This window comes from Hydra viridissima, unplaced genomic scaffold (genome assembly GCF_058129835.1).
Source record: "Hydra viridissima isolate aposymbiotic clone 2 unplaced genomic scaffold, HvirCarnegie_v1 scaffold_4, whole genome shotgun sequence".
Taxonomy (NCBI): domain Eukaryota; kingdom Metazoa; phylum Cnidaria; class Hydrozoa; order Anthoathecata; family Hydridae; genus Hydra; species Hydra viridissima.
In genome coordinates this window covers 2,245,850-2,269,593 of record NW_028324303.1, presented here as the reverse complement: position 1 = coordinate 2,269,593, position 23,744 = coordinate 2,245,850, and the positions used below count along the sequence as shown (strand labels likewise).

Here is a 23,744-nt window from a genome sequence, read left to right as displayed (position 1 = left end):
TTAACACAAAATAGGCAGTTTTAAAGCAAAAATTTCCTGAACATAAATCTCTGAAATTTCCGTTGTGCCGTATACAATTTTATCAGAAACCAAACATGCTTCAAAAGTTTTATATCTTATAAACTTTGTTTCGTAACCACGACCGAAACTCAAATATGCTATAAAACATGCAGAATGGAAATAAAATTGAAATATAGTTTTTATGTTATAATTTCGATACATCAGAATACAAAAGATAATACTTAAACTATTTAAATAACCGTTAAATCACAAAATCACTTGTCTTGCTTTAACAAAAAAGTTAAAGAACTAGTTATTACACAAGATATAACCACTTTTACAAAATGGTAAACTTAGGTAAGTATGATGAAATGAATATTATAAAGGGGGAGTGAGCAAAAATAGGTGAAACAAAAGTGAATCCGGGCATATTTTTAGAGTTAATAAAAATGGGATAGGTGTGTCAGAGGTTTTATAGTACAGTTCAAAATTTTTTATTTTTTTTTTTTTTTTTTTGGGTATACGTGAAATTAATTTAGATTTATTTTGGTCAAAAATAAATAAATAATTTTGGATGTACCTAAATAATTTTGGATGTATCCATTCTTTTAATTTTTCTTGTTAGCCAGTTAACAAAATACAAACACTCCGCATTTTTTGAAATTAAGCAAAATTTTACAGATACTGACTAATAATCCAAGTATTGATGTTGTAAATTGTTTTGCTAGTAATAAAGAGGAAAACCAAAATAAACCGTATTTTCCCAAAGATGCTTAATGTATTATTGAGGTAATATTTCTTGTAGTATTTCAATTATTTAAAATTCTTTTAGCTATTTTATTACAATGAAATATTTAATGATAATAGTGTTTAATGTGTTCATAAACCTTTAAAGAGTTTTGCTTCAAAGGTTTGACAATTTGTGTCATCAATAATAGGCAGAGGACAGGGATTATTAACTAGTAATTATGGCAAGTGCTGGAGTTGCCTAGAAATTGGCTAGACTGCAATCCGGGACTCTAATTTGATAGAGGTTTAAAAGTATATAAACTGTAATCAACTTTGTCGATTTTTAATGGCAAACGAATTAATTTTTTTTTAGTTTTGTTTTTTTAAGGAATGAGAAATGAGATATGGTTTTGATTTTTATCTGAAGGCCAATGTTTCCAAATTTCTTTTGAAAAAATTCTTTGGCCTTTTTAAAATTCGTATTCTACTATGGTGTATGCACATAACTTTTAATATCTAAAGTTGATGTTTACATTGGAAACAGTCCCTTTTAGAATAGCTCCCATTAACAGTTAAATTGCCCAACGTTTAGAAATACTGCTCTTGACAAATAAAAGCTCAATAGCAATTAGATCATTTGATTTTCTGACCATCTACTTTCTTTATTTCGTAAAAATTGTATTTGAAAAAGCCGTCAAAATTTTGATGCAAATGACAGCAGTACCAACTTAAATTTGGCCCTTGAGTCTACTGTAAACCCTCTACTACATTTGGTGGAGGATATACTAAATACTTAATGAATTTAAAGTTAAAAAGTGACCAGATGAGATTTTACTCCACAATGAAAAAAAGTTACCCAAACATTTTTGTTACTCGCTTTATTGGACAAAAAAGCCTTGAAATCGTAAGATCTCGGAATTATTATTTGCAATCATACATTTAAGTAAAATATTTTATATGTGAACTTAGCTCATAGACCAAATACCTTTTTTTAAATCTTTGTTTTATGATATTTTTTTTTTTCCTTTAATCAAAAACAAAAATAATTCTTGTATATCAAATTTATTTAAAGTGTTTCACGTGCGAGCAGTTGTCAATAATTTGTTATTTTGTGATAATAACATATTAAAACGCAAAACAGTTAAATTATTTCTGAGTTTCATTTTTTTCTTTATGGTGAAGAGAATGCACCCGTGTCAAAAACATTTTCTATGCATTCTGGTAAAACACCAGTGCGGCATTAAAATTTAATTATTGATATTATTTGTGACTTTCCTCAAAGTTAGAAAATTTACTGCCCTTCCTTAAAATAAAACTCTTCTTGAATTCCGTACAAGTCTTTCAGGTTTTGAAAAGCGTTTTGCGCAGTGACTGAAAACCAACCGGACGGAATGTTAGCTGGTTTTGCCGCCAGTAAAAAAACAAGTATTTCTATAAGAAAGTTTCGTTGAAACCTTTTCAATATTTATATCTTAAATTAGCTTAGAAAATGCTTACATGCTATTCGGCAAGATCACTTTGATATTTTACTTTGATACTTTGAAAACGCTGCGGTGCTACTTGTTACATAGAATGAATATGTCAATCAAAAAATAAGTCGTTTGCTTCAGAATAAGGGCTGAAAATGAATTTAATCAGTTGCAAATAATTATTATTATTAAAAAATAAGTATTAATTAATTTGATTAATGCTGGAGACCTTTATTGCCCAATAGACGATTCATTTATATTCTAAAATGTCACAGTTACCAACAATAAAGAATGAATATTGACATTAAGTATGATCTGCATATGATTTTAACTAATAACAGAAATTTTACTTTAAAGTATATAGGTTCAGACCAACAAATCGGTAATAAAGAAATTTTTTTTCTAAAATATTAAAGCGAAAATTTTTTGAGGAAATTGCGGAAGACATTTTCTCTTTTCTACCGCCAATAGATTCATCAGTATTATTTTTACTGACAAAGAGTTATACGTGTTTCGCCGTAATTAACTTTTTTTTTTTTTATTTTGTTTAAAACTTACGTTTGTTGAGATATCAGATGTGCAAATTCTAACCGCTAGACAACCATGCTTTTCTGAAGCGGGCGATTCATTGCGATAACCACAAATTCCCAATAAGAATATTGTTTTTACTTTCACTTATCAAGCCGTTTACAAAAGTATACAGTTTTGACATAGGACCACTGTAGTAATATCCAGCAAACAAATATTCTTGTTGCATTATTGATATTCTGTCCTGGTTACTTTATCCTAGAAGTCGTTGGAAATAAAAAAAACTTGGATATAAATGACGGAATAAAATGATAATGTTTGCAAATTTGTAAAATAATAATGTTTGCAAATCAGTAACTTTTTGCCTTCAAAGCTCAGTATTATAAAACTTAAGTCGGAACTATCAAAATTGTTTTTTTCTATTTCGAAACTAAAGCAACACAATATCCATTCCTCGATGTAACATTGAACTTAATTTAATATAGCTAACAGGAGATAAAGAGTAGAAGATAACCGCCAATAATTACTTCATAAATAAAGCACTGCTAACCATATTGTAATTTGAAGAGCTGCTTTCACTGCATCAATTTAGAGATTATTAGTTGAATGTTATGGAAATGCAAATATTTTTTTTTGGTGTCCCTTCGGCAAAAAACTTCGCTTAACTAGGACTTTTATTTTGAATTTGCGTATAAGTGCGTATAATAACAAAACTTCCAATATTTCAATCAAAATTCCAAACTCTAAACGCTCGAAAATAAAATACTTTTGCGTCAAATATAATTAAACATAGCTAAACATTTTCACGGAGAGCTTTCGATTTAGCTAAGCTTCGATTAAATTCTGTTTGTTAATAACTATTACATTAAAATTTTTAAAATATCGATTAAAATTCAAAACTTAGAACGTTCGAAAACTAATTACTTTTGCGTCATTTCAAACAGCATTTAATGCTTCAAAGCTGTTTGAAAAATAATTGTGCGAGTCACTGAAATAAACATCAATTTTGGACTTTTTTCGTTTATAGTATATATTATATTTACAAAAATATATATTTCACATATTAGATTATATTGTTTAATATATATGTACGTAATATTTATATATCGAGGAACATTCGATAAGTCTCGAAACCTCACTAAGTCGGAAAAAAGTCCGACTTAACGAGAGCTTTGGTTAATTCGGACATTCGCTAAATCGGACAAAAAATATATACACCTTCAGAGTTCGAGTTAACGGCATTCTACTGTAGTATACACTTTTTGTAAAATTATTGTTTATAATGATCAATTAGTGCAAAATTGATGTTTTCATGTTTAACGTTTAAAAAATTTGTGTATATGTAAGTATTCAGTCAAAATGGCCGTTTTTACTCATTTTAAGACTGGTTCTTTAATAAAAAGCTAAGTATTGAGTTTATTGTCACAAGTTTACTCTCTAATTTTTTACTTAATTTAAATGTGCACCATTTGAATTTTCATTTTAGATTACTTTTAATTTGGTTTTGTCAAAAGATTTTATTAAAACTTCTTATTTTAATTAAATAGGTTTTGACGAAAGTTTGAATGAATTCAAGAAGAACAAGATTTCATTCAGAACATAGATGGTGCTTCTGCTGTCTAAATATGAACAAAAAATTTGTTTTATTAGTTAAAAAAATCAAAATAGGTAAAGTTGGTAATACAATTTGTTGATCATGTTTTCAATATAAAATCAGAAACCGCCTATCTGTCATTTGTGGCACTTGTGTAAAAACTTGTATTTAAAGTAGGTAAGTGTAAGTAAAAAGGTTTTTTTATATAGTTTTTAAGTTTGACAAATTACTGAAAAGTTTGTTATTTAAAAACCTCATAGAAAGATTTTAACATCACTAAATGGTGTTTAGATAATTTGAGGACGCTCTGGCTAACATATAGTAAGTAAATCAGTTTGAGTTAGTTTTTTGTGATGAGTATTGGTACAAGGTCTTCGTAGCATATCTTGTGCAATAGATAAACCGAGTCAGCACCAAGGTGGGTCAACTTTCACTTTCACAGCGCTTGGAGAAATTTTCCATGGTCTTACCAAACCCTGAATTGTTTGTGAGTATGATCAACTTCTACTGAAACTTTACGGTGGCCCTAGTCCATGGTCAGTATTCAGACGAGTATATATTGCCATCAACGGTTCGTGTCTAAACTTGACCTTTCAAAAAATTTTTGTGACATAAAACTTAAGGTTTCGGTAATGTACAACTTTGCTTTTTACAGAGATTTGGAACGACCTTCATGCATTTGATAAATTAATTTCTCAATTCATTCACCAAGCTATCTTGGTTGTTACAAATCATTGTCTCAGGTAAGACCATCGCCTAAGGCGCTACACAGTGAGCCAAAATTCAAAAAAATCGGCCGAAAATTCCCAAAAAAAAACCATGGGTGGGAACTAATAAGTTGAGTTATAATGCAAGTAATACCACCAGAAAACTGAAACTATTTGCTTTTTATTTATTTTTAAAGGATTTTTGCCAACTTTTGCACTGCTTCCTTGGACGCATTATTTTATCTATTATATTGCGAAATTCGCGCACAAAATGCTCGCTTTGTCATTCTTTTAAGGTTGAGATGGGTACAAATAGTTCAAAATTTAATTTGAAGGCATATATTTAAGATATTTGGTAACTATAAACAATATTTTTGACACTACATTTTGATTTTAGATCGTCATTCCTAAGATCCCTAAAAAAGTAACCCATATTAACTTTTTTTTATTTGTTTAATCATGAGTTCGGTTAGAAAACTTAGAGATTCCACTAGATTCCATGTTAACTTTATTATTTTCCCATTGATAGGTATGTATGATAGCAGAAAAAAAGTGGTGAGTGCTCTCACTAACACTATATCCTTTCAATCATATAATATTTGTGGAGCTAAGCTCATTGAATTTAATAAACCAGTCAATGAAAAGAATTTATCTTTGGGGGATTTTTCTCTGCATTGCTGGCTCAGATCTTTTTAGTATATTTTACATTTGGGATGCAAGATGGACATTAAAACATACTTTGCTAAATCCTTTTTTGAAAAAGAGTCAGCAAAAAATAGAAAGAATTATACTCAACAGAGGTTTAGAGAGATTCAAAACCTTATAGTTGAAACGCCCAAACAGGGTTATGGTAACACTAATGATGGGAACATTACCAGAAGGGCATGTAAAAATGCTGAGATGTTTGCTGGTATTACAGGAGCAGTAATAGATCTAATTATCACATTGAGGACAATACTATTACCAGTGTGCTCCGGTTAAGATTTGAGTTCTAAAAGATTTGGTCAGTATTATTATGAAACTACTGCTCTTATACTAGAAAAGTATTCTTGGTATGTGATTCCTCCAACTGTTCATAGGCTCTTGGAATATGGGGTATAGATATCTTCGGCATTAGAACTGTCATTCAGTTTTTACTCTGAGGAGTCACAAAAGGCTCTGAATATGGAAATTCGAAAAGCTAGATTGAATCATATAGCTAAGATATCTTGAAAGAATGTTATGATGAATCAGTACCATTACCTCTTAATCAGAAGTGATCCTGTAATATCTAACATTAATTTCAAAAAATATAAATCTGAAAATGAAAAACAACTTCCCCCTGAAGTTTTGTCTATGTTAAAGACGCAATAGCAAACTAAAGCTGTTTTTGCTAATACTACCCAGCTAGCCAGCCCATAAGGTACCCGGGTGGGTCCCGGCCGGGCCACAGGACGGGACTCGTACGGGTAACCCTGCCGAATCCCACCGGTTTTTGTACGCGGGATCCAAATGGGACACGTTATTATTATTATTATTATTATTATTATTATTATCATTATTATTGTTATTATTATTATTGTTGTTGTTGTTGTTGTTGTTGTTGTTATTATTATTATTATTATTATTATTATTATTATTACTATTATTATTATTATTATTATTATTATTATTATTATTATTATTATTATTATTATTATTATTATTATTATTATTATTATTATTATTATCATTATTATTATTATTATTATTATTATTATTATTATTATTATTATTATTATTATTATTATTATTATTATTATTATTACTATTATTACACCACTTTGCAAGTATTACTTTTCTGGGCCAAATGTTGTGATTTAAACAAATAACTCAATATTAATATGTTGCTGTTAAATGTGGGCATACAAATTTGAAGTTAATACTTACTAAACAAAATCTGAAAGTATGGCAATTCTCAAAATGTAATTTTGCATCGTTGGCCAGTCAAGTTACGCTGTCGCGCTTGCTTAGGTGTCATTATATAGATCATGTTTTGCTTGATAAATTGTGTCAAGCTGCCTCCACCATTACTGAAAAGAACAAGCAAAGATATTGTTACCTTCAAGTTCTACAATGGAACTAAGAATTGGCCAAAGAGAAATGTTTGAGCCATTAAATAATGGAATACCATCAGCATTTATGTGAATTGTAGGCTGTGTAATATTAGATGTAACTAAAGATTTATTTATTAGCAACGATAATCAGTTTATTAATCCTATTAAAAAAATATTCACCACCAGCTAAAGAAGCAGTAATTATTTTTCGATCAGTTCTAAGAAGTATTCTAGCCTTTTTAGGTTAATCTAAATTTGGTTTTTGCAAAATCTGAAGCAAATTATTTATAGCACTATGAGATTTGTTAAATACAATCGTCTATTGCATTAATTCATCTGATACATTTTCATTCACTTATGTTATGTAGCTGTTGCCATCAATTTCATCACTGTTTAAATCAGCATTCAAACAAGCCCACCCAACAACAAGTTGTTTAAAGACAAATTGAAGATGTCTTGATATTGTTCTTAAAGATGTGTTTAACTGGTCTCAAATGAAACACAGTAAGTTGTCTTATCTAAGACGTCTTAAAGTTCTCTTATTTAAGAGGTCTTAAAGTTATCTTTAACTGTTCTTATATGAAAAACTTCAAGTCGTCTTAGCTAAAACATTTTAAAGTCCCCTTATTTAACACGTATTAAAGACGGCTTAAACTGGTCTTAAATGAAACACAGTATTACCCCATTCACACCAAAAATAAAACTGTTTTTATCGTGGTTATTTAAACTAGTGAAACATTTTTTCCGTTCACACTGCTTTTTTAAACCGTGTTTCAAATAAATGAGCTAAAAAAAGCGGTGGCTAAATAAAACACATTTTTAAAAGCGAGTGTTAATAAAACTCGGTTTTGTTGGTGTGAATGGGGTATAAGTTGTCTTATTTAAAACGTCTTAAAGTTGTCTTATTTACCACGTATTAATGAAAGCATAACACTTTCGCTGCCAACTATGAGTATACTCGTAGTAAGTTGGCGTCATTTATTTGCCAACTACGAGAATACTCGTAGTTATACTAACTTATTTCAAATAATATTTGTGCATGACTGGCTTTGTCTGTTCTTTTTTTTTTTTTTTCTTAGCTTCACATTTGGTTTCAGAAAATATTACATTCAAGTTTTTTTTATTTAAAAATCCAGGGAACCTAATTTAAATGCGGATAAATACAGAAATAGCTTAAAATAGATAAAAATAAAACATTGATATTTATTTAATTTTTTTTCATAAAAATTTAAGTGCAAACCTATTCTGCTGAATGATACATTCTGAAACATTCGCCGATACATAACGGAGGTCTATTTTCACAAACAGCACATTCATATTGTGTTTCTTTACGTTTTATTTTAGAGCAGACTCGACATGATTTGGTTGGGAATTTTTTCTTTTCATTCGTTGGTATTGAAGACAAGTAGTGGAAGCTATTATTGGTAATTTGAGGCACAGTTTCATTCAAACGTTCACCCAATAAATCAGTGACAACTAATTCTCTAAACTTAAGCAAGGATATTGTTTTATCTACCCCATATTTGCTGTTTAGACAGTAAGCATTAAACAAAAAAGTATCAAAGAGATGAAGTGCTACTTTTTTATACCATCTGATTGTCTTTCTTAGGCAATCATAATATGATACCATTTGTTCCGCCCTATCTACTCCTGACATATATTGATTGTAATCGTTAATAATGTTGGGTTTCATTTTCTTCTCTCCTCTTCTGTTTGTCACTTCAATCATTTGCAACGAATGCATGTTGCTAATCATTAGCACGTCTCTTTTGTCTTTCCATTTAGCAACCACTACACCCTCTCTGCTTCTGCTTATAACGTCTCCATGTTTCAGTTTTGCTTTTGTACACTCTTTTGGATTTGACTTTCGGTCAGTTCTTAAAGTACCACAAATATATGTTTTTTGATTTATCATGTGCTTTGTTAATTCAAAGGAACTGTAAAAGCTATTGGTGTACAAGTGATAACCTTTTCCCAGAAATTTTCCCGTTAAATCTAAAACAATAGCTCCCGTTTGACCCAACAAATGTTTATCGAGAGTTGTCTCGCCAGAGTAGATTTTTACCTTTAGTACAATACCATCTGATTCGCAAAGCTCATAGAACTTGATACCATACGTCTTTTATTTTTCACATACTGCCTGAATACAAGACGTCCCTTCCAAAGCATCATTGACTCATCGATTGATATATTTTTATTAGGACAGTAGATGTTATCCATTGCATTATTTAAGTGATCGAGAAGTCCAATAATTTTACATAAGCGTCCACTACCCGAATCTTCATTCTTAATAAAATGCCAAAACCGTAATATTAGTTGGAATTTATTTCGTGGCATTATTCTAGAAAATAAGGGAAATCTATAGAGACTGTTCTTAGACCAATAGTGTTCTAAAGATGGCATTTTGACACACCCATATGAAGAAGAACTCCAAGGAACTGCCGCATATCTTCTGAATTTATTGGTTTCCAACCTTTAAACGTGAGCTTCTTCTGAGGGGACGCTGCTTATTTACTTCTTGCGTTGCGTAGCGTAGCGATTAGTTTCAACTACCATAGTATTTATAAGCTCTTCTGTAACAAATAGTCTAAAGAAATCTAATGGTTTCTTGCTCTCCATGTATATCTTCAAACCAGGATCGGCAGTAAATTCAATTTTTTTTACAATATTCGGCTCGTCTTTCCATTGGTTTGAATTTCTAGATGGACCACCCGTTGTTCTAGCTCTTTTCGGCGGCATTAAAAAATCTTCTGCTGTGGCTACTAGATGAACGTCTGTGTACTGATTGTCATCACTTTCTTCAGTGTTAATATCTTCAGAACCTGATTCTGATGCAGTCAAGCTCGAAGACGTAGTAGTATAAGCGAAAAATGAATCCGAATCTTTAATATCATCATCTTCACTACCCTCACAATCTTCCATTATCATATGTGCTGATCCAATTGTGGAATATCTGTGTTGAGCTAATAGGAGATAGATAAATTTATAAACTATTCATAAAAAAGAAATTACTCATCTATAAAACACATTAACTAGTATACTGTGTAAAAAATTCGAAGTGCACACTAAAATGTTTTTTAATGTGTTAAAAAACATCTTATTGTGTACTTCAAATTTTTTTTCACATTTTTAATAACATACAGTATAATGTAGTTATCAAATATATTTTAGCTTCTAGTCTAAAAAACACAACGATTTAGAGTTAAGAAAACAAAATATAAATTACCTTTTTTACTCATGATAACTGCCAATGTGCATGTGCAAAAAAATTGAAACACTATAATAATAATGCATCAAATAAGGTACATTACTACACCTTTTCAAGATGTAAGTGAGAACTTGAAAGTTGTTGTTAAGAAACGTAAGATATAATTGAGAAATACAACATGTAATTTAGAAGTCGCATTATTTAATTTAGAACATGGAAGATGTAATTAAGAAACGTAAGATGTAATTTAGAAGATGAAAGTTGTAATTAAGAAACTTAAGATGTAATTTAGAAGATGAAAGTTGTAATTGAGAAAATATAATATATATTTCAAATTACATATTGCAATTTCTTATTTACATGTTGTATTTCTCAATTACATCTTACGTTTCTTAATTACAACTTTCAAGTTCTCAATTGCATCTTGAAAAGATGTAGTCTCCGCAATGAGTTATACTCATTACGGTAATACGAGTACTTCGGTACTGTAGAAAAAAAATTCCTTCCCCATTGCCAAGCTACGAGAATACTCGTAGTGCTTTTTTTTGTCAGTTATATTCAGAATAAAAAATACTATAAAATTATTTCAGATTAAAAATATTTTATTTATTGAAATGTTGATATCTAGCCTTGGCAATGAGAATGAAACCACGTAAAACAGCCTCGGCAAAACTTAATCATTGTAAATATTATGGCTCGGCAAAGAAATAACGCATAGCTTAAATTAGCTCGGCAGCGAACGTGTTAAAAAGACGTGTATCATGGCCTACTTTATACACGGCCGGATATGTTGCATAAATAGGCCGAAAATTAGAAGGCCAGTTTTTCAGTATTTTAAGTTTTTGTGTTTTAAAATGTAAAATAATTTTAAAAGTTATGCTTAACATTTCCAAAGTTTAAAGTTTATTAAGTATTCCTTATTTAATGATTTTTAGGTTAATTCATCTGTTTTAAATATTAAGTTAGTAATAAAATTATCAAATATTAAGTGAAACTATATTTTACAATTCATTTCAAATATACAACTTTTAACATTTTAAATATAACAGATGCATTTATAAAATAGCATTTGGAGTTGAGATATTAACAATATTGAAATTACAAACAAATTTTTACCTAAAACAATTTATTTGTATAAAAAATATATGTATATTTATATATTCACTACATTTCTTATTTTCTCTTTTCTCTTTGTCTCCTTTTGAAAGACAATACAGTATCTTTGTGTTTACTCCCACTTACAATCTTTTGTTCATTATTATAAAAAATATTTATTACTGTTCGATTAACAAGAGAAAGTCCGCACTCAAAATGACTATCACAAATAAATTTTTGGTTCAAATTATATTCATATAAAATATTTTCGCTAACTTTTCTGATCTCAAGAGTTTCCAACGTAAGTAGACTTTGTTTCACTGCATCAACCATAGCAAAGCAACTAACAACATGACTTGCAATTAACTTTGAGGGAGTTAAGAGACCTCTTCTGGATACTAGGTCAATATATTTTGTATCTATGTCAACCACATCTCTTTTTAGCAATAAAGTACACAATTCACATTTCAATTTTTTATGTAATTTTCTGCATATATATCCAGCAACAAAAATTGTAACCTCTTTACTGTCTTCATCTAACTCACTTTCCTGATTTTCATTATTAAAAAGTTCTGAAATTGAATTCAGATTCACATCTGAATGAAAAGGTTTCAAATCCAGTTTCCAAAAGTCAAAGTTCTCTTTTAATATCAACACCTTCTGCAAAATTTTCTCAGAAGTAGTTACTTCGCGTAATCCAACTAGAAACCTGCCACCACTCATTTGACGATACTTTGAAAAAATGTCGCTTTAATGGATCACTATGGAAACGTGAGGTTAGAACATAACACCATGTAACAACATTTTTGTTTATGTTAATTTTTTAATGTTTCTTACATAATTTTTGTATGCTGATTTCAGTGGTACCATTGGTTTTTCTCTATCATCAAGATTTCCTGAGAAAAAGCATAAAGTATATTTCGGAGTTTTCGTATATGTGTAATGCAATTAAAACATTATATATATATGCTGATTTTAACTATATTCGTGTGTTTATTTTCAGTTTAACTAATTACAACTGTTACATGAAGTGGTGAATATGTCTAGTAGATCCTGCAAGCTTTGTCCTGACTCATTCTGTTATGTTTGTGGTTACTATATTAGTCCAACACAAGCTAAACATAAGATTGTCAGTGGTACAAAATTCTTTACTGCATATCATGCTTATTTTGGCATGGCTATGGGAGATCAGGACAAATCGTGGGCACCACACTACAGTTGTGGTAGCTGCAGATCAACTCTGGAAGGATGGCTGCGTGGAATCCGAAAGTCAATGCCCTTTGCGATTCCGAGAATATGGAGAGAACCGACGAACCATCATGATGACTGCTTTTTCTGCATTGTTGACATTTCAAAGTATAAAAAACCGAAAGATAGGCTGACTCTAGTTTATCCAAGTACACCATCTTCTATTGGACCAGTTCCACACAGTGATGAATTGCCTGTTCCTACTCCACCTCAATCCGAAGAAGCAGCTGCATATCATTCTGAAGTAGACTCACCGGATGAACTCAATGATGACTGTGATTTCAGGGAACCGAATGATTCACCTCATTTCCCTATCCAACAAGAACTTGATGACTTAGTACGAGATTTAGGTCTCACTAAATCAAATGCAGAACTTCTGACATCACGTTTGAAAGAATGGAATTTATTAGATCCAAGCTGCAGAACCTCGAAATACCGAAAAAGACATGAAACATTCGCATACTTTTATGTAGTATCAGAATCACTGTGCTATTGTCATGACGTTCGTGGTCTTTTCAATGACATTGGCATTGTTCACAATCCTGAAGAGTGGAGATTATTCATTGACAGCTCAACAAGAAGTCTAAAGGCAGTTTTGCTCCATAACGGAAACCGATTTCCTTCGATTCCAGTAGCTCATTCCGTTCATCTAAAGGAAGACTATAAGAACGTGAAGTTGTTGCTTGAGAAAATCAACTACGACAGTTACAAGTGGGATGTATGTGGAGACTTTAAGATGCTAGCATTTCTTCTCGGTCTGCAAGGAGGATACACAAAGTACTCGTGTTTTCTTTGTTTATGGGATAGCAGGGCTGCAAACCAGCACTTCACAAGACGTGAGTGGCCAGTGAGAGAACATTTACAGCCTGGTTCGCACAATGTTATTAATCAATCTCTGATACCTGTTGAAAAGATCTTACTACCACCCCTTCACATTAAACTTGGTCTTATCAAACAATTTGTCAAAGCATTAAACCCAGATAGTGCAGCATTCCAGCATATTCGGCAGATGTTTCCAAAGGTGTCAGATGCAAAAATTTCAGCAGGTATATTCGTTGGTCCACAGATTAAAGTTATGTTGGCATGTAAGGAGCTTGAGGACAAAATGTCTGCTGTTGAAAAAGAAGCATGGACTGCATTTAGACATGTTGTTCATAGCTTTTTAGGCAACAATAAGAGTGATAACTACAAAGAGATAGTGGAAAACTTAATTGTACGGTACGCAGATATGAAATGCAGAATGTCAATAAAGCTGCATTACCTGCATTCACACTTGGAATTTTTCAGACCAAATTTGGGTGATGTGAGTGAAGAGCACGGGGAACGTTTCCATCAGGATATTCTTGCAATGGAGAAAAGATACCAGGGCAGATGGGATGCAGCTATGATGGGTGACTACATCTGGTGTTTGATACGCGATGACGAGAAACTTCATAAAAGAAAACCTCGTTCTACTGTTCACTTTTAGTGTTTTTTGAGATTGTGAGAGACTGTTACAATACAATATAATGTAACATGATTGCAAAACGATTTATATTAATTATATGTTTAATTGATTTTTTTTTTTTTTACGACCAAACGATTGATGCAATAAAAAATCCAATGTCATATTCAGACTCAGCATACTCAAATTAATTAAGAAACATCAAAAAACTTTGATAAACAGAAATTTTTTTTTTTTTTGTTACATTGTGTAATTATATCCGTCAAATAGAAGATCTTTAATTAGACAAGAAGTACTTTGCAATGTCATTACTAGTGCTTTAGAAGTCTGAGTTGTGAGACAATATCTTTCAGTAGAACTGTAATGTAAATTTTGCCACTCTTGAACCCAGTGAGCAAGTGCACGTAAAAATTGTGGCTTACCATCCCCCATAACAGCTGCATTTCCTATACGCTAGTAGAGTATTTCATTTTTGAGTTGGATACTACCCACCATAAATTAAAGAGTTTTAAAAATTTTGATGCTAAATATTCATTAGGAAAATAATTTTGAATTGCAACTGAAGTTGTTTCATGGAATATATTTAATGCCAAGTTGACATCTTGTTTATTGTTACCTGTATAAAGAGTCTTTTCCCCTAATTTATATGCCTTTCTTAAGTTTGCTGAAAGAGTTTTGTCTTTTTCATGTACTCTATGAAGCAAAGCCCAAGAGATATCCCCTGCAGACACTCTCATATTAAAACTGTAATCAGTGAACTGAAATGGTGGGAAAATGAATTTTTTAGTACTAATCAAATTATTTCTTAAGATTTTAAGCAAACGAACACTATCATACATTAGATAAACTTTATGATTATTATAATTGATAAAAAAATTTTCTTCTGGCTTATCTCACCCATAAATGCTAAGCAACTTTGAATAAGCTGAGACGTTTGTTGGATGGTTGTCTGCGATCAATGCTTGAATGTAAAAACCTGCAGATCTTAATGTATTTAAACTTTCCTCTATTTCATCTTTAATGAAATCTCCGGTGATATTAGTTTCTGGGATGGCTTTAATTACATAAGGTATTGATTTCTTGAGGCCAAAATCATTAAGACAATTACTCCTTTGTAGAGATTACCCTCTTTATCTTATCCAGTTAATCTACCACTGTGGTATTCACAAGGTTGCTGCAGATACATTTCATCAAAAAGAACAACACAATTATTGCTTATTTTGTCCTCATTTAACAATAACTTTAATGATTTTATGGAATCAATTCCACCTGATACTAACTTCTTTAATAGTGACTTTGACGGTAAAGGAAGTTGTTCCAGAAGATGCGAATAAGCCTGATATGATGAATATCTTTGCATTAGTGCAAAATGTAGCACTTTTGAAGAATATGGAGGTCGACCTTTAGATTTATAAAAGATCAGTTTTGAAAGTTCATTAACTAAATAATAGGAATTTCCTTCAACAAGGTTGTGCATATAAGACACCAAATTATCTAAAATAGATAAACTTGTGAGTTAAAAATTGTTGATAGTTCTAAACCAAAGAGGAAGTGGAAGTGGACAACTTTTATAATGCATTTTTACATGCAAATTGTTATCAATACTTATTGATTCAATAAAAGGAATGGAGTTTACAAAAAACAAACGAAAATATAAAACAAAACTTTCATATCTTTGAAAACTAAATCCATATGGAGAGTTAGATTCATGAAGCATATCAATGTTTTTAATTTTATCCATTTCTTGAAATGAATGAATTTCATCTGGGATATTAGAATCTCGTTTAGTTGGTGGTTTACGAAAGTTAGAAACTTTAGGCATTACAGAAGATGGAATACAAGTTTCTTCAGAATAAATAGATGGAACAGGTTTTAACTCGTGTTTTAAAGTAACTCGTTTTCCATATTTTAAATACTTTTCTTCAAAATGATCCATGCAAATAACTGAATATTTTCTTGGTTTCCAATCTTTTCTGTTTACAAATTTAATCTATTTTTCTTCTTAATTAGTATCTTTAGGAAAACTAAAAACAGCTTTACTTGCAAAAAGAGAACTAGATTCACTTTTTTTAAATTTTTAGCCAGTTCGACAATTAACAGCGCATTTATTTACCATATTTCTCAAAACTAGTTTGGAAACTTGATCAACACGATGTTCCTGGCGAAAAAAACTGAAAAACTGGCCTTTTAATTTTTGGTCTATTTATGCAACATATCCGGCCGTGTATAAAGTAGGCCATGCGTATATACAACCTCGTTTCCCTGTATCATAATTTGATGAGCTTTCATTTAAGATTAAATAAAATATTACATTCAAGGCGATTTGATAAAAAAACTTCACGCACATAATGATTTTAAGAATTTTATTTATTAGCTTTTAGGGCAAATTTTTGAAGTCACTGTAAGCAGATAAAAAATTGAACACAAGCTGTAGAGTCACATGCATACAAAATTATATAGGATCATCAAACGCACAAGGAAATCAAATATTCACGACAATGTTATTAGAGAGGATCAATCTCAGTGGGAGGTTGTCCTTGTTGAGGCAGGAGTCGTGCAATTCTTGCATAACTTTGATGGCACGCTCGTAGCACTGGTTGCTTTGGGCAATGTTGATTGGAGAGTCATCTGTTTTCCAGTGGGTTTTCAAGCAATTGAGAGCCTTTGGGTAGTCATTCGGAGCTTCAGTTAGTCTTCAACGCGGAACAATTGACTGCTGAACCAATGGTCAGCCCATGAGTAAGAAATGAATGAACAGATTTTACGCAACTTGATCCACGTTTCTGGCATCAAAATAAACGCAAGAAGGGCTAGAATGGCACGAAAGCTCCAGCGTGCATTGCTGATGCTTGGGATCTGTTTGAAATTCACGAAGGAGATCTCATTCCTCTCAGTTAAGTGACGGAAGACACGAGTGAGGTGGTAGAGAAACATCATGACATCTCTCCAGCCGCCTGTTTCCTTAATCTCAGTTTTACCGTTGCTGAAGGCTGCTTTCAATTTATTGTAATTGCTCATCAAATCCTGCACAAAGAAATACTCAATGTTTGGTGATTTAGTCGACCCATGGAGCTCATCGTCCATGACAACGCGAAGAACGCGGTCTAGCACATGGTGCTGGCAACTGATGAACTTGGGTTTGGGGTGACCTTTCTCTTCGAACATTTGCTGCAGCCGAACAACAACGCCTGTCTTCTTGCTGGTATTCACGTTTGTTGTGTCGGCAACAATCATCACAACTGATCCCCACAGATTGAACTCCTCTAACACATCCTGGAGTCCTTCTGCGATTGTTTGAGCTTTCCCATCTTTCAATTTTAGTGCAGTCAACCTAATTTCTTTAGATTCATTTTTGAGGACCACGGCCTGATATTCAAAGCCCTCAATGTGTTTACAGTCAAAGTGTATGCTCCACTTCTCCAGATAAAGCGTGCTCACCAAGAATTTCTTCGTCTTGCAATACCTGTTGGGTTATGCTTCCTTTTGCTCATTGAAAATTCTACTCATTTCTCTTCAACATAAATTATTGCACAAGTCGGTTTCAAGACTTATGTTATATACAGTATATATATATATATATATATATATATATATATATATATATATATATATATATATATATATATATATATATATATATATATATATGTATATATGTATATATACTGTATATAACATAAAGCTATTATAACAACTGTTATTTATGTAGGCATTTTAGCATTTTATGCTCATTCTATATACTGTATAATACAATTACATAAAAAGCTAAAATGCCTACATAAATAAAAGTTCAAAGTGGTTTGTGGGTGACCTTTTTCAGTATTTTAATGGAATAAACGTCATTTTAGTCATTAATAGGCAAAAGTTCATTCATCCGTGCTACAGGAAATAATGTTTGAGAAAAAAAATGAAAAAGTCATAACCCTAATATATATATATATATATATATATATATATATATATATATATATATATATATATATATATATATATATACACAAAACCTTTCAGTCTCTTCCAATAAAATATAAATATGTATATTTATATTGTATTGGATAGAGACTGGATGGTAGTGAAAGAATATAGAAAGGTGTGAAAAATATGAACTATCCAAATGCAATAAGTGAAAAAAAGACACATGATTTACTATAAAAATATTTCACAGCATCCACAAAAAAAGCGTACATGCTTATATTTTTAATAAGATTTTCGTAATGCTAGTGCGTTTTTCACATGTTCTAAATAAATTTATGGACAGTCTTCTCCAATTCCTTTGGATATGTCTCTCGAACAGCCGCTAAAAAGAGAAAATTAGTTAAACAATAATAGGTCAAGAAAATCATTGTTTTTTTGGAACGCAGCATTAGAAGACACTTACCAATTACACGTTTATAACGGTGGGTTTCTCTAAACTTCTCTTTCCGCCTCTCTGTCCATCGATGTTGAAATTTATCATTTGCGAAAAATCTAATTTCTAAATTCGATTAGTTTCTCAGAAATCTATGCTTGTAATAACTTAGCCATAGGACCTTTACGGAAATAATTCAAAATTCTTTTGAACTATTATTTTGTCGTTTGCATATTGTCAAGGCAGAAATCCGGAAACACATTTAATACCAGCAGTTATAAGAGAAGACATATTTCTTATGTTGCTTATATGACTGGCAGCTAAAATCGTAATCTGTCCGCTTGTAAAATTCTTGTTCTTCATTAAACACTACCCTTTCTTCCCAAGAACTTTTGATAATGCCCCTTTCACAAGAATAATATCCAGTATGAGCAACAGTCCAATTTAAAAATATTTATGCTGGGGCATCACAGAGAAAAGCTCTAACTTTAACAGTGTGAACAACTGATTTTATTGTCAGATAGAACTGTCCGCATAACTTTAAACCACACTATTCTTGTCATTCTTCCGCAATTCGAATTAAAGACGTAATAAAAGACGCAATTATTGAAGGAATTAAAATATTGACGTATAAGAGTGGACGTGCAACTTAATATTACAGTTTAAACTTTTTGAATTAGCTTAATACGTTCGCTGCCGAGCTAATTTAAGCTATGCGTTATTTCTTTGCCGAGCCATAATATTTACAATGATTAAGTTTTGCCGAGGCTGTTTTACGTGGTTTCATTCTCATTGCCAAGGCTAGATATCAACATTTCAATAAATAAAATATTTTTAATCTGAAATAATTTTATAGTATTTTTTATTCTGAATATAACTGACAAAAAAAAGCACTACGAGTATTCTCGTAGCTTGGCAATGGGGAAGGAATTACTCGTATTACCGTAATGAGTATAACTCATTGCGGAGACTACATCTTTTCAAGATGCAATTGAGAACTTGAAAGTTGTAATTAAGAAACGTAAGATGTAATTGAGAAATACAACATGTAAATAAGAAATTGCAATATGTAATTTGAAATATATATTATATTTTCTCAATTACAACTTTCATCTTCTAAATTACATCTTAAGTTTCTTAATTACAACTTTCATCTTCTAAATTACATCTTACGTTTCTTAATTACATCTTCCATGTTCTAAATTAAATAATGCGACTTCTAAATTACATGTTGTATTTCTCAATTATATCTTACGTTTCTTAACAACAACTTTCAAGTTCTCACTTACATCTTGAAAAGGTGTAGTAATGTACCTTATTTGATGCATTATTATTATAGTGTTTCAATTTTTTTGCACATGCACATTGGCAGTTATCATGAGTAAAAAAGGTAATTTATATTTTGTTTTCTTAACTCTAAATCGTTGTGTTTTTTAGGCTAGAAGCTAAAATATATTTGATAACTACATTATACTGTATGTTATTAAAAATGTGAAAAAAAATTTGAAGTACACAATAAGATGTTTTTTAACACATTAAAAAACATTTTAGTGTGCACTTCGAATTTTTTACACAGTATACTAGTTAATGTGTTTTATAGATGAGTAATTTCTTTTTTATGAATAGTTTATAAATTTATCTATCTCCTATTAGCTCAACACAGATATTCCACAATTGGATCAGCACATATGATAATGGAAGATTGTGAGGGTAGTGAAGATGATGATATTAAAGATTCGGATTCATTTTTCGCTTATACTACTACGTCTTCGAGCTTGACTGCATCAGAATCAGGTTCTGAAGATATTAACACTGAAGAAAGTGATGACAATCAGTACACAGACGTTCATCTAGTAGCCACAGCAGAAGATTTTTTAATGCCGCCGAAAAGAGCTAGAACAACGGGTGGTCCATCTAGAAATTCAAACCAATGGAAAGACGAGCCGAATATTGTAAAAAAAATTGAATTTACTGCCGATCCTGGTTTGAAGATATACATGGAGAGCAAGAAACCATTAGATTTCTTTAGACTATTTGTTACAGAAGAGCTTATAAATACTATGGTAGTTGAAACTAATCGCTACGCTACGCAACGCAAGAAGTAAATAAGCAGCGTCCCCTCAGAAGAAGCTCACGTTTAAAGGTTGGAAACCAATAAATTCAGAAGATATGCGGCAGTTCCTTGGAGTTCTTCTTCATATGGGTGTGTCAAAATGCCATCTTTAGAACACTATTGGTCTAAGAACAGTCTCTATAGATTTCCCTTATTTTCTAGAATAATGCCACGAAATAAATTCCAACTAATATTACGGTTTTGGCATTTTATTAAGAATGAAGATTCGGGTAGTGGACGCTTATGTAAAATTATTGGACTTCTCGATCACTTAAATAATGCAATGGATAACATCTACTGTCCTAATAAAAATATATCAATCGATGAGTCAATGATGCTTTGGAAGGGACGTCTTGTATTCAGGCAGTATGTGAAAAATAAAAGACGTATGGTATCAAGTTCTATGAGCTTTGCGAATCAGATGGTATTGTACTAAAGGTAAAAATCTACTCTGGCGAGACAACTCTCGATAAACATTTGTTGGGTCAAACGGGAGCTATTGTTTTAGATTTAACGGGAAAATTTCTGGGAAAAGGTTATCACTTGTACACCAATAGCTTTTACAGTTCCTTTGAATTAACAAAGCACATGATAAATCAAAAAACATATATTTGTGGTACTTTAAGAACTGACCGAAAGTCAAATCCAAAAGAGTGTACAAAAGCAAAACTGAAACATGGAGACGTTATAAGCAGAAGCAGAGAGGGTGTAGTGGTTGCTAAATGGAAAGACAAAAGAGACGTGCTAATGATTAGCAACATGCATTCGTTGCAAATGATTGAAGTGACAAACAGAAGAGGAGAGAAGAAAATGAAACCCAACATTATTAACGATTACAATCAATATATGTCAGGAGTAGATAGGGCGGAACAAATGGTATCATATTATGATTGCCTAAGAAAGACAATCAGATGGTATAAAAAAGTAGCACTTCATCTCTTTGATACTTTTTTGTTTAATGCTTACTGTCTAAACAGCAAATATGGGGTAGATAAAACAATATCCTTGCTTAAGTTTAGAGAATTAGTTGTCACTGATTTATTGGGTGAACGTTTGAATGAAACTGTGCCTCAAATTACCAATAATAGCTTCCACTACTTGTCTTCAATACCAACGAATGAAAAGAAAAAATTCCCAACCAAATCATGTCGAGTCTGCTCTAAAATAAAACGTAAAGAAACACAATATGAATGTGCTGTTTGTGAAAATAGACCTCCGTTATGTATCGGCGAATGTTTCAGAATGTATCATTCAGCAGAATAGGTTTGCACTTAAATTTTTATGAAAAAAAATTAAATAAATATCAATGTTTTATTTTTATCTATTTTAAGCTATTTCTGTATTTATCCGCATTTAAATTAGGTTCCCTGGATTTTTAAATAAAAAAAACTTGAATGTAATATTTTCTGAAACCAAATGTGAAGCTAAGAAAAAAAAAAAAAAAGAACAGACAAAGCCAGTCATGCACAAATATTATTTGAAATAAGTTAGTATAACTACGAGTATTCTCGTAGTTGGCAAATAAATGACGCCAACTTACTACGAGTATACTCGTAGTTGGCAGCGAAAGTGTTAAACTTTTGTAGCATTTGTTTAATAAGACTGTTCAAGATAAAGTAACGATTTCACGTGTTGATTAATTACTAAACAAATTACACCAAAGTAAAGGCAATTAATTGTTGGCACGAACAGATTTTATCATTTTTTCAAGATGAGCATTTTGTAAATTTGAGAACTTTTTTTGTGTAAACAAAGTCTGTCAATGATAAAATAGATCTGTAAAGATAATTTTAAAATGAATAAAAAAAAGTATAGTGGAATATAAAAAAGCTTAAAATTTTTTGTCAAGATCTGTTTTCAATCAATTCTTTGGTCCGTCATTCACTAGCTTGGTCCTTCATTCACCAGATGTTTTTATGATTCATTTTATAATGCAAAATCTTTTAAAAAGTTATTCAAATTTAAAATTATCTTGCAAAATGCGGCCAATTATTTCATGTTTTCGTTTTTCATATTTTATATATAACTTCATGTCATAAAAAGCACATAATAACCCATTAGTTTTTGTCAAATAAGAGTTAGTTTATATATAGCTGGTAAATCATATTATATTAATATTAAATACTAAGTAATTCTTGTGGTTTGCCATAAATTGACTATGATAAATTCTGTAAATCTGTGACATTATTTTTTTCTTTCTTGTATTTATATTCATTTTATGTAAAAGTTATTTATCCTTAACTGTATATATTTCTTTTGTTGAACATATATGTATATATATATATATATTTATTTAAATATATATATATATATATATATATATATGTATTTAAATATATATATATATATGCACACACACACACACACACGCACGCACGCACGCACGCACTTCTTTTAAACCGTCTTTAAGACAACTTAAACACGACAACTTTAAGACGTTTTAAATAACACAACCTACAATGTTTCATTTAGACTAGTTTAAAACAACTTTAAGACCTCTTAAATAAGACAGCTTTAAGAAGTGTTAAGTAGGACAAATTTAAGACGGTTTTAATTAGACGACTTACAGTGTTTCATTTGAGACCAGTTTGAGACATTTTTAATACCATTTTCAAGTCGTCTTAATTTTGTCTTAAAGACAACTTGTTGTTGGGTGGGAAACGTCCATTATTAAAGACATCTTAAACTGGTTATTCCAAAAGACGGTCTTAAACTGGTTATTCCGACAGACGTCTTGTTAAGATGTCAAAAGGACGTCTTAAATTGATTGTCGGAAGACGTCTTAATGAGGTGTGAAAAGACCGTCTTTAACACGTCTTTAACTAGTTGCAGACGTCTAGACGAGTTAAAGATAAGTTGCATCGGTCTTAAAGTCGTCTTATGTTGTGGAGGAGCTTTCCATTTGGTGTTATCACTAGATTCTTCTAAACTAAAGATAGACGTAGTAAAAGGTAAATTTATATTGTCACTAGCATCTGACATGCATGAATTTTCTGGAATTTTGGAAGAAAACTCCAGCAATAAAGTATTGTTGACAATTGGACATGATTGACAACTACTTACAGAACTAGAAGAATTAAACACTAAAATATTATTCAGTGACTCGGATTCATTGCATGGTACTTCTTTCACAGTTCTTGCTATTTCAGCAGCAATTTTTCTACGTTTTGTTCTATCTGAACTCAT

At 31.1% G+C, this 23,744-nt stretch overlaps 1 pseudogene; it reads right to left on the bottom strand.

The window, feature by feature from the left end:
• On the bottom strand, positions 1 to 23,744 carry LOC149889390 (uncharacterized; annotated as a pseudogene).